The sequence below is a fragment of the Oncorhynchus masou genome, chromosome 22 (genome assembly GCF_036934945.1).
Source record: "Oncorhynchus masou masou isolate Uvic2021 chromosome 22, UVic_Omas_1.1, whole genome shotgun sequence".
Lineage (NCBI taxonomy): Eukaryota > Metazoa > Chordata > Actinopteri > Salmoniformes > Salmonidae > Oncorhynchus > Oncorhynchus masou.
Genome location: NC_088233.1, coordinates 53555899 through 53569136, shown reverse-complemented (window position 1 = coordinate 53569136; position 13238 = coordinate 53555899). Strand labels below are relative to the sequence as shown.

The following is a 13238-nucleotide window of genomic DNA, read 5'->3' as shown; positions in this document are numbered from 1 at the left end:
CGCATAAAAATCATTTGTCCTCTGTTGCATCATTCACTACCTAGTTCCAAACTGCCTCTGGACGCAACATCAGCACAATAACTGTTCTGGGCAATGCCAAGTGTTGGCTGGAGTGGTGTTAAGCTCGCAGCCATTGGACTCTGGAGCAGTGCAAACGGGTTTGGCAGATGCCAGGAGAATGCTACCTACCCGAATGCATAGTGCCAACTCTATAGTTTGGTGGAGGAAAAATGGTCTGGGGCTGTTTTTCATGGTTTGGGCTAGGCCCCTTAGTTCCAGTGAAGGGAAACCTTAACACTACAGAATATGCAATTTTGTGCTTCCAACTTTGTGGCAACAATTTGAGGAAGGCCCTTTCCTGTTTCAGCATGACAATGCCCCCATGCATAAAGCGAGGTCCATACAAAAACGTGTAGAGAGAGGTGTGGAAGAACTTGATTGGCCTGTACAAAGCCCTGACAACTCCATTGACACAAAGGGGGACCAACTCCATATAAATGCCCATGATTTTGGAATGAGGTGTTCAACGAGCAGGTGTCCACATACTCTTAGTCATGTAGCGTAGTTAGACACACACACCTCTCCAGCAAAACCAGAATACTGGACACCAGAATGTGTCAGTCTGTGTACACGTACGAACAATGCTACAGCATACAAGACATTCTAGACATTTCTGTGCTCCCAATTTTGTGGCAACAGTTTGGGAAAGGCCCTTTCCTGTTTCAGCATGACAATGCCCCTGTGCACAAAGCAATGTCCATACAGAAAGGGTTTGTTGAGATTGGTGTGGAAGAACTGGCCTGCACAGAGCCCTGACCTCAACCCCATCGAACACCTTTGGGATGAATTAGAACTCCGACTCCGGGCCAGGCCTAATCGCCCAACCCCATTAATGCTCTTGTGCCTGAATGGAAGCAAGTCCCCGCAGTAATGTTCCAACATCCTAGTGGAAGGCCTTCCCAGAAGAGTGGAGGCTGTTATTACAGCAAAGGGGGGACCAACTCCATAATAATGCCCATGATTTTGAAATGTGATTTTGATGAGCAGGTGTCCATATACATTTTGTCATGTAGTGTATGTTATGAATTGCAATTCATACAATATGTTACGAGTTCGCAAAACTTATTTGACAAATTCCAATTTGTTTTGGCTAACGTTAGCTAGGTATAGTCTAAAACCAGAATGCCCGACGGGGATTGTGCAAAGGTAATTCTCTTTGCGCACCCAACAGCATCCAGGTCTCCACCGAATATCGATGGGAGCCACAGCTGTTGACTGAGGTAAACAATGCAATTGTATAAACAATTATTGCATATACTGTAGTCTTTCAAATTTGTGATTGACTTGGAGTTGTTTGTCTTACTATTTTAGTATAACATGCTTTCAGATCACTGAAACCCCACCTGATGTGGGAGTTGTCGAACTACTCTACCAGTCAAAAGTTTGGACACCTACTAATTCCAGGGTTTTTCTTTAATTTTACTATTTTCTACATTGTAGAATAATAGTGAGACTTCAAAACAATGGAATAACACACATTGACACATGTAGAAACCAAAAAAGTGTTAAACAAATCAAAATATAGTTGAGACTCAAATATAGATTTGTTTAACACTTTTTTTGGTTACTACATGTGTCAATGTGTGTATTTGTCTTCACTACAATTCTACAATGTAGAAAATAGTACAAATAAAGAAAAACCCTGGAATTAGTAGGTGTCCAAACTTTTGACTGGTACTGTATATATGTATGGGGGATACAACCATCCCAGCTCTGCAGATTTTGCTGCGAAGAGACAGAATCATTAGATCATTTGTTATGCTATAGTCCATACAGTATGTAGCTTGTTTTTGGTCACAGGTTTAGGAATGGCTGAATAATTGCAACATTTACCTGGAGCTAACTCTGCAAATAGCACTGCTGGTGATTTGAAAAGTCAGTCAATCGATCAATAATATAGTAACATTTTTTTGCTAAAAGTATATCTTTTAATTTACAATCTGTAAAAACTGAGAATAGAAAAGTTTAGAAACATATTTTTAAACAGCACAGTTGAAATATACATGGCAAATAGAATTGGAAATGACGCAGACAATTACATTGATGAAAGCCACAATCTATATGCAATATTAAAGCAGATTTTTCTTCACTGCCTCAGCATACGACATCTTCTGCACAACTCTACAGTTGACACACACCATTTTCCCCCACAGAACCTACACATTCCTCTGTCCCATGTCCTCCTGCACACACTTCCCACATCTTGGATTATTTTACCTTTGTCAGGTAAAAACTCTTAATCAAAGCAAAAAAAAAAAAGATTCTGTCACCACTCTCCCCATCGGGTCTGCGTCGCACCAAATGGCAGGCATCACCAACACCAGGAATATTCAACTTAAATTGCTCCACCTCCACACTTAACGCTACCCCAGAAATGACTCCCTTCAATGGTGCAAGATACAGGTCTATCCTTAAATTGCATCACACAGAGCGCCTGATCCCTCTGATCTGAAGAAACACAAAAGTCCACTTTGGGTTACCTTTCACCCACCAACTTTTCCAACAAACCTGAAACCACCCATGGATCAGCCAAAAGCAGTGGTGGAAAAAGTACAAAAATCTCATACTTGAGTAAAAGTAAAAAATACTGTCATAGAAAATGAGTCAAGTGAAAGTCACCCAGTAAAATAGTACTTCAGTAAAAGTCCAAAAGTAGTTTGTTTTAAATATGCTTGAATATTAAAAGTAAATGGAGCTGCTGAAATATACTTAAGTATGAATAATAAAAATTCCATTAATGCAAACAAGACGGCACACTTTTTCTTGTTTTTTTTTCTCATATTTACGGAGAGCCAGGGTCATACTCCAACACTCAGACAGAATTTAAAAACAAAGCATTTGTGTTTTGTGAGTCCGCCAGATCAGATGTAGTAGGGATGTTCGCTTGATACGTGTACGAATTGGACTATTTTCTGTCCTGCTAAGCATTCAAAATGTAACAAGTACTTTTGGTACATAATTTTCTTTAGGAATGTAGTGAAGTAAAAGTAGTGAAATATAAATAGTAAAGTACAGATAACACAAACTACTTAAGTAGTACTTTAAAGTACTTTACACCACTGGCCAAAAGGCCTGGTTCCACCCTCTTCAAAAATATCACTCACACTGAACCAAATGTATCTATCATAACCATGTCCTTAAACCAAATACCTGACTCAATATTAAACTTCTCCAAGCCAAAATATCATTTTAGCCCCCTCCAGGGACATGCTAAACCCAGTAGTCCCTCCACCTCAAACACTCATTAGTTCAACACTTTTAAGACTCCAGTGCTGTGGTCACTAGTTACCACAGAATTGGCCTTATCGTAAAAATGTATGATTTACAAAAAAGAGGTCTTAATTTAAGGTTTGGCATACGATTAGCGGTGTGGTCAAGGTTAGGTTTAAAATCAGATTTTAAGATGATCAAATGTATAAATAGGCAGGGTTTATTCCTTTGTGGCTGTGGTAACTAGTTACGACCCTGTGCTGTGTGAAAGAACGGCCTGATATTTGATTGATGGAAAAATTCAGCCAATGGTTGCAGCAATAGCCGGCTGTGTCTGGGAATTTATTGGTCAGGAGTAAAACGTCCTGCACCCAGAGCCATCGTGTATTTACTAATGCAGACAGATTACGAGCAAAAGCATGCGTTACAGCTGTGCAAACCCCGGATTTACAACTACAAACCATTTTGAAACAAATTAGATGTTAAATTTGTCAACCCCGATCTTCCAGATTCGGCATGTGCAAATATGTTTTATTCACAGAAGATTCATAATTCGAAGTTTTCTAGATGAGTTGAATGCTTGCAAATGTGAAATTACATTTTTCACACATGATACAAGGTTGCGAAATTAAATGACACATTTGCGAATTATGATACAAACTTGCAAAATGAACTAACACATTTGTTTATCGGATCTCAGGGATCTCAATATGCGACCAGGAAATTCAACATGTGCGTTCTTTTAGTATCCGGTGTCCCAAACCTTCCTCGAGGACAGTTGGACTGCGCGTGCGCGCCGTGCTGCCAGCCCACGCGCGGTCCGGAGGCGGTAGTGACGCCTGACTGAAATACAGCAGCAGAAAACAAGATGTCACCCAGCAGGGTCTGAGCAAAAACAAAACATTTGATCGGCTTTTTATTATTATCGCAGAAGAAGGACTATGAGACAGATCATTCATAGAAGGGTGAGTTGATCTTGTTTTGCCATAAAACGAAGTGGTAATGATGACGATGTGGCTGCAGATTTATTTTTGTGCGCCTCCCGTCTGTCTCAAAATGGCGAAGAGGCTGTTACAGTAACATAAGATTGGGAAACTGATTATTGTAGCTAGATAATGTCATGATCTTGCTCTGATACATGTCGTATGTTGCCTCACAGTGAATGTTTTGGCATTTGCATCGAGTTTGGATGGATTTTAAACATGGCTATTTATATAGCAATTAACCACGGTTCACTTTAATGGTCGGGAGGTGGATTGATTAACTAACGTTAGATATTTATGTACGTTATGTTGAGACGACAATGTCATGTTTGACAAGAGGACTTTGGTAGTAAAATGGTAACGAATCAGCTGCATTTCTTTAGCCATCCCGTTAGTTAGCTGGAAGGGCGTGTTAATTGGCCATCGCTGCAACCTTGTCCCAGCTGGCTAGCTAACGTTAGATGTTAAAATTCCTTCAATGTTAGCTATATCATACACTGGTAAATTGGCTAAACCACATTTTAGTCTCACCTTTGCAGTAATGCAAATGTTTAATCTTGCTAAGGAGTTGCCGATTTATGTAACGTTAACCACTAACGTTAGCTACCTAGCTGGCCTTTTGGAAAGTTAGCTAGTCAGCAAACTGTTCATTTCAGAAGGTTAGCTAGCTATCTAAATGGTTTCCTGTTAACGTTAACTAAATTAGTAACATGCTTTGGCGGTGGTTCATCATAAATAAGTTACACAGAACGTGGTCCTGTGGTTGGCTGGCGGCCACCTTCCAGAGGAAGAGCAGTCCATCTCGGCAGAACCTGTCACCCTCCAGCAGGTGGCGTTTCGCCCACCAAGCAAGGCGTTTTGGTATGGAGGTCAATGGTAAACCAAAATGTATGGTTTGTTTGCTATGGAATTCTTACTTGCTCAAATAGACATTTCGTAATGTTTAAGTTGTTAGCAGTGTACTGATAAGTAGGACGCAACATGGCGTCAACTGTGAGAAAAAAACCACTATCAGAGTTGTCTTGAGATTAAAGGAATGAGGCTTGATTTGATTTATTAGGATCCCGATTAGCTGACCCCAATGGCGACAGCTAGTCTTGAAAAAGGGATTACAGACAGGACTTTACAATTTACATACATTTTAAAATCATTTAGTGCGTGTGTGCATCTATCAGTTACACATGTCAGTATATAAACAGAAGTATGTCACATGGGGGAGAGGCATTGTGCCGTGAGCTGTTGCTTTATTTGTTTCTTGAAACCAGGTTTGCTGTTCACTTGTACTATATAAGATGGGAGCTCCATGCACTCATGGCTCTGTATAGTACTGTACATTTCCTTGAATTTGTTCTGAACCTGGGGACAGTGAAAAGACCCCTTGTGGCATGTCTGGTGAGGTAAGTGTAGGTTGAATATAAAATCAATTTTGGAATTTGTAACATTAATGTTTCTTATAAAAACAAGAAGTGACGCAAGACATGCAGTTCTGTTCTCTGCCAGCTGCAGCACTTGCCCATATGCCTGGACAATAATCAAGATGAGCTAAAACTAGAGCCGGCAGGACTTGCTTTTTGGAGTGTGGTGTCAAAAAAGCATAGCATCTCTATATTATGGACAGACCTCCCCCATCTTTACAGCCATTGAATCTATATGTTCTGTCCATGACAGTTTTACAATCTGTCTAATGTCATATCTAGGGTGTTCCTAATTTGTGGTGTGTTGCTTAGGGCACTATCCAAGTTGATCACTACATAAGTCTACAGCTGAAAGGCACCAGCTGAAAGGCAGTCTACAGGGATGACCTATTGACCTCTGAGTAAATTTTCAACTTTACTAAGGCTGGTATTTTGTTTGGACCCTTAAGTGATCCGAGCATAAATCCTCAGTAAATATTCCATTGTACATGTGCGTTTATGTTTACATAAGCGCACATGCCAAGGGAAAGAACCAAGTATCCTGATGGACTCATTCTGAACAGGTTGCAACCTGACTTCAACAGATAATTTCCATGTCGATGCCTGGAGGTCAGTAAGAGTTTACGTCAACCTCAACACATATGTTAAGGTGTCCGGTAGTAGTTTTACTGCACGTTAATGTGTCTTACACCATTATAGACTCCTTCATACCTATCACCACTATCTCATAGCTATGTTATCCACGGAGGAGCTAATCTCATGACGGAAGTACTCTATAAGCACTGAACCAGTCGTAGGCGGTGTGATCATGGTTCATGACTCCTGAATGGAGGGTTCTATTAGTGGTATGTGTGTTGACCATCAGAGGTGTGTTCTGGAGATTCCATTCCATGTATTGCAATCTGAGTGACTAACTCATTTGTCGCTATTATCAATAGCAATTTGACTTGTGCGGTCTCTAATCCTCTTACTGGTTGTTGCTGGACTGACTGTGGTAGCATTTTTTAATTTATTTTTTCACCTTTATTTAACCAGGTAAGCTAGTTGAGAACAAGTTCTCATTTACAACTGCGACCTGGCCAAGATAAAGCAAAGCAGTGCGAAAAGAAACAACAACACAGAGTTACACATGGAATAAACAAGCGTACAGTCAACACAATAGAAAAAAAAGAAAGTCTATATACAGTGTGTGCAAATGGCATGAGGAGGTAAGGCAATAAATAGGCCATAGTAGCAACGTAATTACAATTTAGCAGAGTAACATTGGAGTGATAGATGAGCCGATGATGGTGTGTAAGTAGTGATACTGGTGTGCAAAAGAGCAGGAAAGTAAATACAAACTATGTGGATGAGGTATGTAGATTGGTTGGGCTATTTACAGATGGACTATGTACATCTGCAGCGATCGGTTAGCTGCTCAGATAGCTGATGTTTAAAGTTAGTGAGGCAAATATAAGTCTCCAGCTTCAGTGATTTTTGCAGTTCGTTCCAGGAAGGAAAGGCAGCCAAAGAAGGTGTTGATATATACCAGTGAGATATACCTGCTGGAGCGTGTGCTACGGGTGGGTGTTATCGTGACCAGTGCGCTGAGATAAGGCGGGGCTTTACCTAGCGTAGACTTGTAGATGACCTGGAGCCAGTGGGTCTGGCAACGGATATGTAGAGAGGGCCAGCCAACTAGAGCATACAGGTCTCAGTGGTGGGTGGTATAAGGTGCTTTAGTAACACAACGGATGGCACTGTGATAGACTACATCCAATTTGCTGAGTAGAGTATTGGAAGTTATTTTGTAGATGACATCGCCATGGTCAAGGATCGGTAGGATAGTCAGTTTTACTAGGGTAAGTTTGGCGGCGTGAGTGAAGGAGGCTTTGTTGCGAAATAGAAATTTTGAATTGGAGATGTTTGATATGAGTCTGGAAGGAGAGTTTACAGTCCAGCCAGACATCTAGGTAATTGTAGTTGTCCACATACTCTAGGTCAGAACTGTCCAGAGTAGTGATGCTAGTCGGGTGGGCAGGTGCGGGCAGCGAACAGTTGAAAATCATGCATTTGGTTTTGCTGGCGTTTTAAGAACAGTTGGAAGCCACGGAAGGAGACTTGTATGGCATTGAAGCTTGTTTGGAGGTTGGTTAACACAGTGCCCAAAGAAGGGCCAGATGTATACAGAATATACAGAATGGTGTTGTCTGCATTGAGGTGGATCAGGGAATCACTCGCAGCAAGAGCAACGTTGTTGATATATACAAAGAAAAGAGTCGTCCCGAGAATTGAACCCTGTGGTACCCCTATAGATTACCAGACGTCCGGACAACAGGCCCTCCGATTTGAAACACTGAACTGTCTGCGAAGTAGTTTGAACCAGGCGAGGCAGTCATTTGATAAACTAAGGCTATTGAGTCTGCCGATAAGAATGTGGTAATTGAAAGCCTTGGCCAGGTCGATGAAGACTGCTGCACAGTATGGTCTTTTATCGATGGCGGTTATGATATCGTTTAGCATTGGTACTCAAGGGGAACAGTTATCCTACCGATTTTTATTCAGAAATGTTATCCTACAGGAACACATGATATGGAGCATTTTACTACTTTTATTGTAGTTGAATCTACACATGGCAAGGCATGACTATTTTTGCAATTTGTTTTGGAGGTGGAAGTCCACTGGACTTCTTTTACAACCAGTGTGGGACACCTCAGTAATATCTTAATGTGTTCTAAGATTACCCCTGTCTAGGTGCCTGTCTGCTCCTCACTGTTCTCATAGGGGAGTTTACAACTAGATTTGTTTTCTGCTCTGGCGGCCTTGTACGGTGATGCATGTAGTCTCGACCACCACCATCAGCGGTTGGTATCACAACCAAAAAGGTTGGACCCTATGTACAAAATGTCAGCGGCTGCATAATGAGAATGACTGTAACCTTTCAACCAAATCTCCTGGTGTTTGTGCTTCAAAATGCTCAGTGGCTGTCGAGGCCTGTCAGTCACCACAGCGTCTGAGTGTAGTAACCTCTTCAGTACCTGCGAACTGAGACAAGGATATCTGTCTGATATCGCAAAGAGTCATCAGGTCAGTTTCTAGATTGACACCATTAGTGTAATTGTAAGGGGTGACAGTCCCCCACAAAGCAGAAGATGTATCATCAGAAGCAGAGTACACTCTGCGTGTCAATGTTTTTCTTGCGGAGACGGCCGCAGTGCTTGCGGAAGTGTCCGAAGGGCAAGATAAGTTAATCTCAGCTACAGTATTGCACGACTTCAAGGAGGAGGGAAGTTGCTCATTCACAGAGACTGCTGGCCCGTAATCATAGAAATAATAGTCAATCAGGTTTGCTGATTGAATGAGATCGTACTATCTCCTTGGATCGGATTCTGCACCGAGAGGTTTCCAAACGTCTCTTTTCCAAGGGGTGTTTTCGACAGATGCCCCTCGTGGATGACCGTATTGCATCTAGCATTAGGGGAAGACGGTGTGGTCAGTGGAGAAGGCACTGTGACCTGTGACAATACATGGTTGGTTTTCTGATCCATCAAGTCTGCTCTGAGTAGCAGGGGTTCTGATTTGAGGCTGGTAACATACACAGGGTGAATGAGCGCTACGTCCTGGAAGTGTAGTTTCAGCATGACTTTCAATGTGAGAGGAGAGGTAGTCTGAGTGAAACCTCGAAGTGTAGTGTCTCATCTTTCCACTTTTAACCAATGTTGAGTTGGCTTCAAATCCCCTTTGAGATTGTCAAACAAGGTTTGAGAGGTGAGCGATATTGTCACGCCAGAATGAATTAGTGCACGACAAGTTAAGCATTACTCCAGGACCGTTTCCAGATATGGCTGTTAAGATTTGCACTTAGTGGACATATTCCCTACAAAGTGGAGTGGTTGTTCGCAACGATGTGATATGTCATTTCTGTTCAAGGTGAAAACAGATCAACTTTTCAGTGTTCTCTGCTTTAACGGAGCTTTGACAATTTTCTTCGCAACCTTTGTATCATGGTCTATAGACACCGCCTGTGGGGTTGTTTTTTGATCAAGCGGGCCCCGGATAGCGTCTTAAATCAAATTCCTCTCATTCAACTTCCTTGCTAAGGGTGTTAAATCCTGCTGGCCTGGTGTCCCACAATTCCCCGTCTAGTCCTTGTGACTTATCTTTTACCCTTTTCTCAAACTTCTCATTCTTCTCGCTTTAGTTCTTCACGTAGTTGAACTTCTGGAGAACATTGGTCTACGTTTTGATCATCCGTCAACCCTTTGTTACCCGTGAAATCTGACACTTTGTGGGTTGGGATCAGGAACGTAGCGAACAGGTCGATTGTAGCAGCAGTCTTTTCAATGGCGACGTGCTTTACAGTTATTTGGACTGCGGTGGTTATTGGAATTGTGGTAGAAACCGTTGTTGTGCGTCATCTCTTAATGCACCCTCTAACTGGAGTGAGTGCTCCTGGTCAAACTTCAAAACTGAGTGGTCAGGGCCCTTAGTGTTGCAAGCTTTTGATGCTTCAAAAGCTGTGCTTGCAAGCTCTGAGTTGTAAGATGGGCCCTACAGCCCACGTTAACTTGCCTAAGTAGGTAATGAAGGTGGGATACATGTTTAACAAACATTTTGTTTGAATGTTAACTTCATATGGCTGCAGGGGCAGTATTGAGTAGCTTGGATGAAAAGGTGCCCATTGTAAATTTCCAGCTCCTCAGTCTCCTTTGCTAATATATGCATATTATTATTAGTATTGGATAGAAAACACTAACGTTTCCAAAACTGTCAAAATATTGTCTGTGAGTATAACAGAACTGATATTCCAGGCAAAACCCTGAGGAAAATCAAAACAGGAAGTGGCTTCTATTTTGAAAAGTCCATGTTCCATAGCCTCCCTTTGCTGGATTTAAAGGGATATGAACCAGATTCCTTTTCCTATCGCTTCCTTACAACCTCTTGTATCTACCCATCCCGGATCCGGGAGAATTGTCATCAACTGACACAAAGTAGCATAACGCAACAGACCAAAAAAATCTTACTAGAAAATATTCATATACAAGCAATTGTGTAAGTTTATCGATAGCATAGCATTATGCCTAGCTAGCAGCAGGCAATCTGGTCACAAATCAGAAAAGCAATCAAATTAAATCGTTTACCTTTGAACTTCTGATTTTTTCACTCACGAGACTCCCAGTTAGATAGCAAATGTTCCTTTTTTCCATAAAGATGATTTTTGTAGCCAAAATAGCTCCGTTAGTCCTTCATGTTTGGCTGAGAAAACGACCAGAAATCGCGGACATGACAACGCTGAAAAATATTAAAAATTAGCTCCATAATATCGACAAACATGGCAAATGTTTTTCAAATATCTATTGGATAATGTATCAACCGGGACAGAGCTTTTTTCAGTAAGACCGGGTGGAAAAATGTCTACCTCTGTCTTTTGCGCGAGAAATGCACAAAGAGCCATCAGGTGCACACTGACGCAATGTTGTCACTCAGGCTCATTTTTCAAAATAAAAACCTGAAACATTAAGTAAGCCATAGAAAAGGGAATCTCGCTGATATCCCATTCACTGCTCAACAGGGGAGCATAGGAAGGGACTCTTATTTAGAAACCGCTGCGTTCCTGATTGGATTTTTCTCATTATTTTGCCTGCAATATCAGTTGTTATATTCACAGACAGTCTTAACAGTTTTAGGAAACACTCCAAAGTTTCCATCCTAAGCTGTCAATTATATGCATATTCTATTAGGTTAAATTAACTTCTTGGTGACGGGGCAGTATTTTCACGTCCGGATGAAATGCATGCCCAAATTCAACTGCCTGCTACTCAGAAGATAAGATATGCATATTATTATATTTGGATAGAAAACACTGAATTTTCTAAAACTGTTTGAATCATGTCTGTGAGTATAACAGAACTTATTTAGCAGGCGAAACCCCGAGGACAAACTATTCAGATTTTTTTTTTTGAGCTCACTCTCTTTTCAATGGGAATCCAGATTTCAAAGGGACCTTCTTGCAGTTCCTATCGCTTCCATTGGATGTCAACAGTCTTTAGAAATTGGTTGAGGTTTTTCCTTTGTGTAATGAAGAATTACAGCCATCTTGAACGAGGGTTACTTGAAGTGTACTGTTAGAGGCGCGTGACCAGAAAGCTAGCTACAGTTTGTTTTACTCCTGTATTGAACACACGTCATCACGTCTTCAATTTGATCGAACATTTACGTTACAAAATACCTTAAAAAATACCTGAAGTTGCGCAACATTTCTTTTGTAATACAACATGAGCTCACATGCTCTCGTTAAGTGTTGGAGTTACATTTTCAAATACAATCGTGGCCAAAAGTTGAGTGACACAAATATTAATTTTCAAAGTTTGCTGCTTCAGTGTCTAGATATTTTTGTCAGATGTTACTATGGAAGACTGAAGTATACTTAGAAGAATTTAATTAGCGTCCGGCTTTTATTGACAATTACATGAAGTTGATGCAAAGTCTATTTGCAGTGTTGACCCTACCCTCAATTAACTTCTGGGCCACATCCTGACTGATGGCAGCCCATTCTTGCATAATCAATGCTTGAAGTTTGTCAGAATTGGTGCATTTTTGTTTGTCCACCTTCCTCTTGAGGATTGACCACAACTTCTCAATGAGATTAACCTCTTGGATTTAGGGGGCGCTATTTTAATTTTTAGATGAAAAACGTTCCCGTTTTAAACAAGATATTTTGTCACGAAAAGATGCTCGACTATGCATATAATTGACAGCTTTGGAAAGAAGACACTCTGACGTTTCCAAAACTGCAAAGATATTGTCTGAGTGCCACAGAACTGATGTTACAGGCGAAACCCAGATAAAAATCCAACCAGGAAGTGCCGCATTTTTTGAAACCGCCTCATGCCAATGACTCCTTATATGGCTGTGTATGAGCTTACGTTTTCCCCAAGGTGTCTACAGCATTGTGATGTCTTTTAGGCATTTCTATTGAAGAATGGCTGTAAGGGACCATATATAGCATGTGGTCACATGGTGTCTCCCGCAGAAAATCTCGCGTAAAATACTGAGGTAGCCATTTTTCCAATCGCTTCTTATGAGAAACCAATTGCCTCGATGGATATTATCGAATATATATGTTAAAAACACCTTGAGGATGGATCCTAAACGACTTTTGCCGTGTTTCTGTCGATATTATTATGGAGCAAAATTTGAAAAAGGTTTGGTGTTATAGTTGCAGGGTTTTCCGTTCAACTTCTCAGCCAAGCATGATGAAGAAACAGGAGCTTTTTCGCCTACAAATATAATATTTTTGGAAAAAAGGAACATTTTGCTATCTAACTGGGAAGTCTCCTGAGTGAAAGCATCTGAAAGCAGCTTCAAAGGTATATTATTTAATTTGGTTGCTTTTCTTATTTTCGTGAAAATGTTGCATGCTGCCAGCAGAGCCTAGCATAGCATTATGCCATGATAAACTTACACAAATGCTTGTCTAGCATTGGCTGTAACGCATATTTTGAAAATCTGAGATGACAGTGTTGTTAACAAAAGGCTAAGCTTGTGTTTGAATATATTTATTTCATTTCATTTGCGATTTTCATGAATA

General features: G+C 40.9%; 1 protein-coding gene across 2 annotated transcripts in view; it reads left to right on the top strand.

The window, feature by feature from the left end:
- Positions 1-4073: 4073 nt before the first annotated feature.
- LOC135509689 (lissencephaly-1 homolog B-like) overlaps positions 4074-13238 on the top strand; it is a 31070-nt gene continuing 21905 nt past the window's right edge. Inside the window, exon 1 of one of the 2 annotated variants that reach the window (XM_064930561.1) lies at positions 4074-4235. The gene's annotated coding sequence lies outside the window, so the exon portion shown is untranslated. The remainder of the gene's footprint in view (positions 4236-13238) is intronic. The other variant, XM_064930562.1, reaches the window with a different exon arrangement.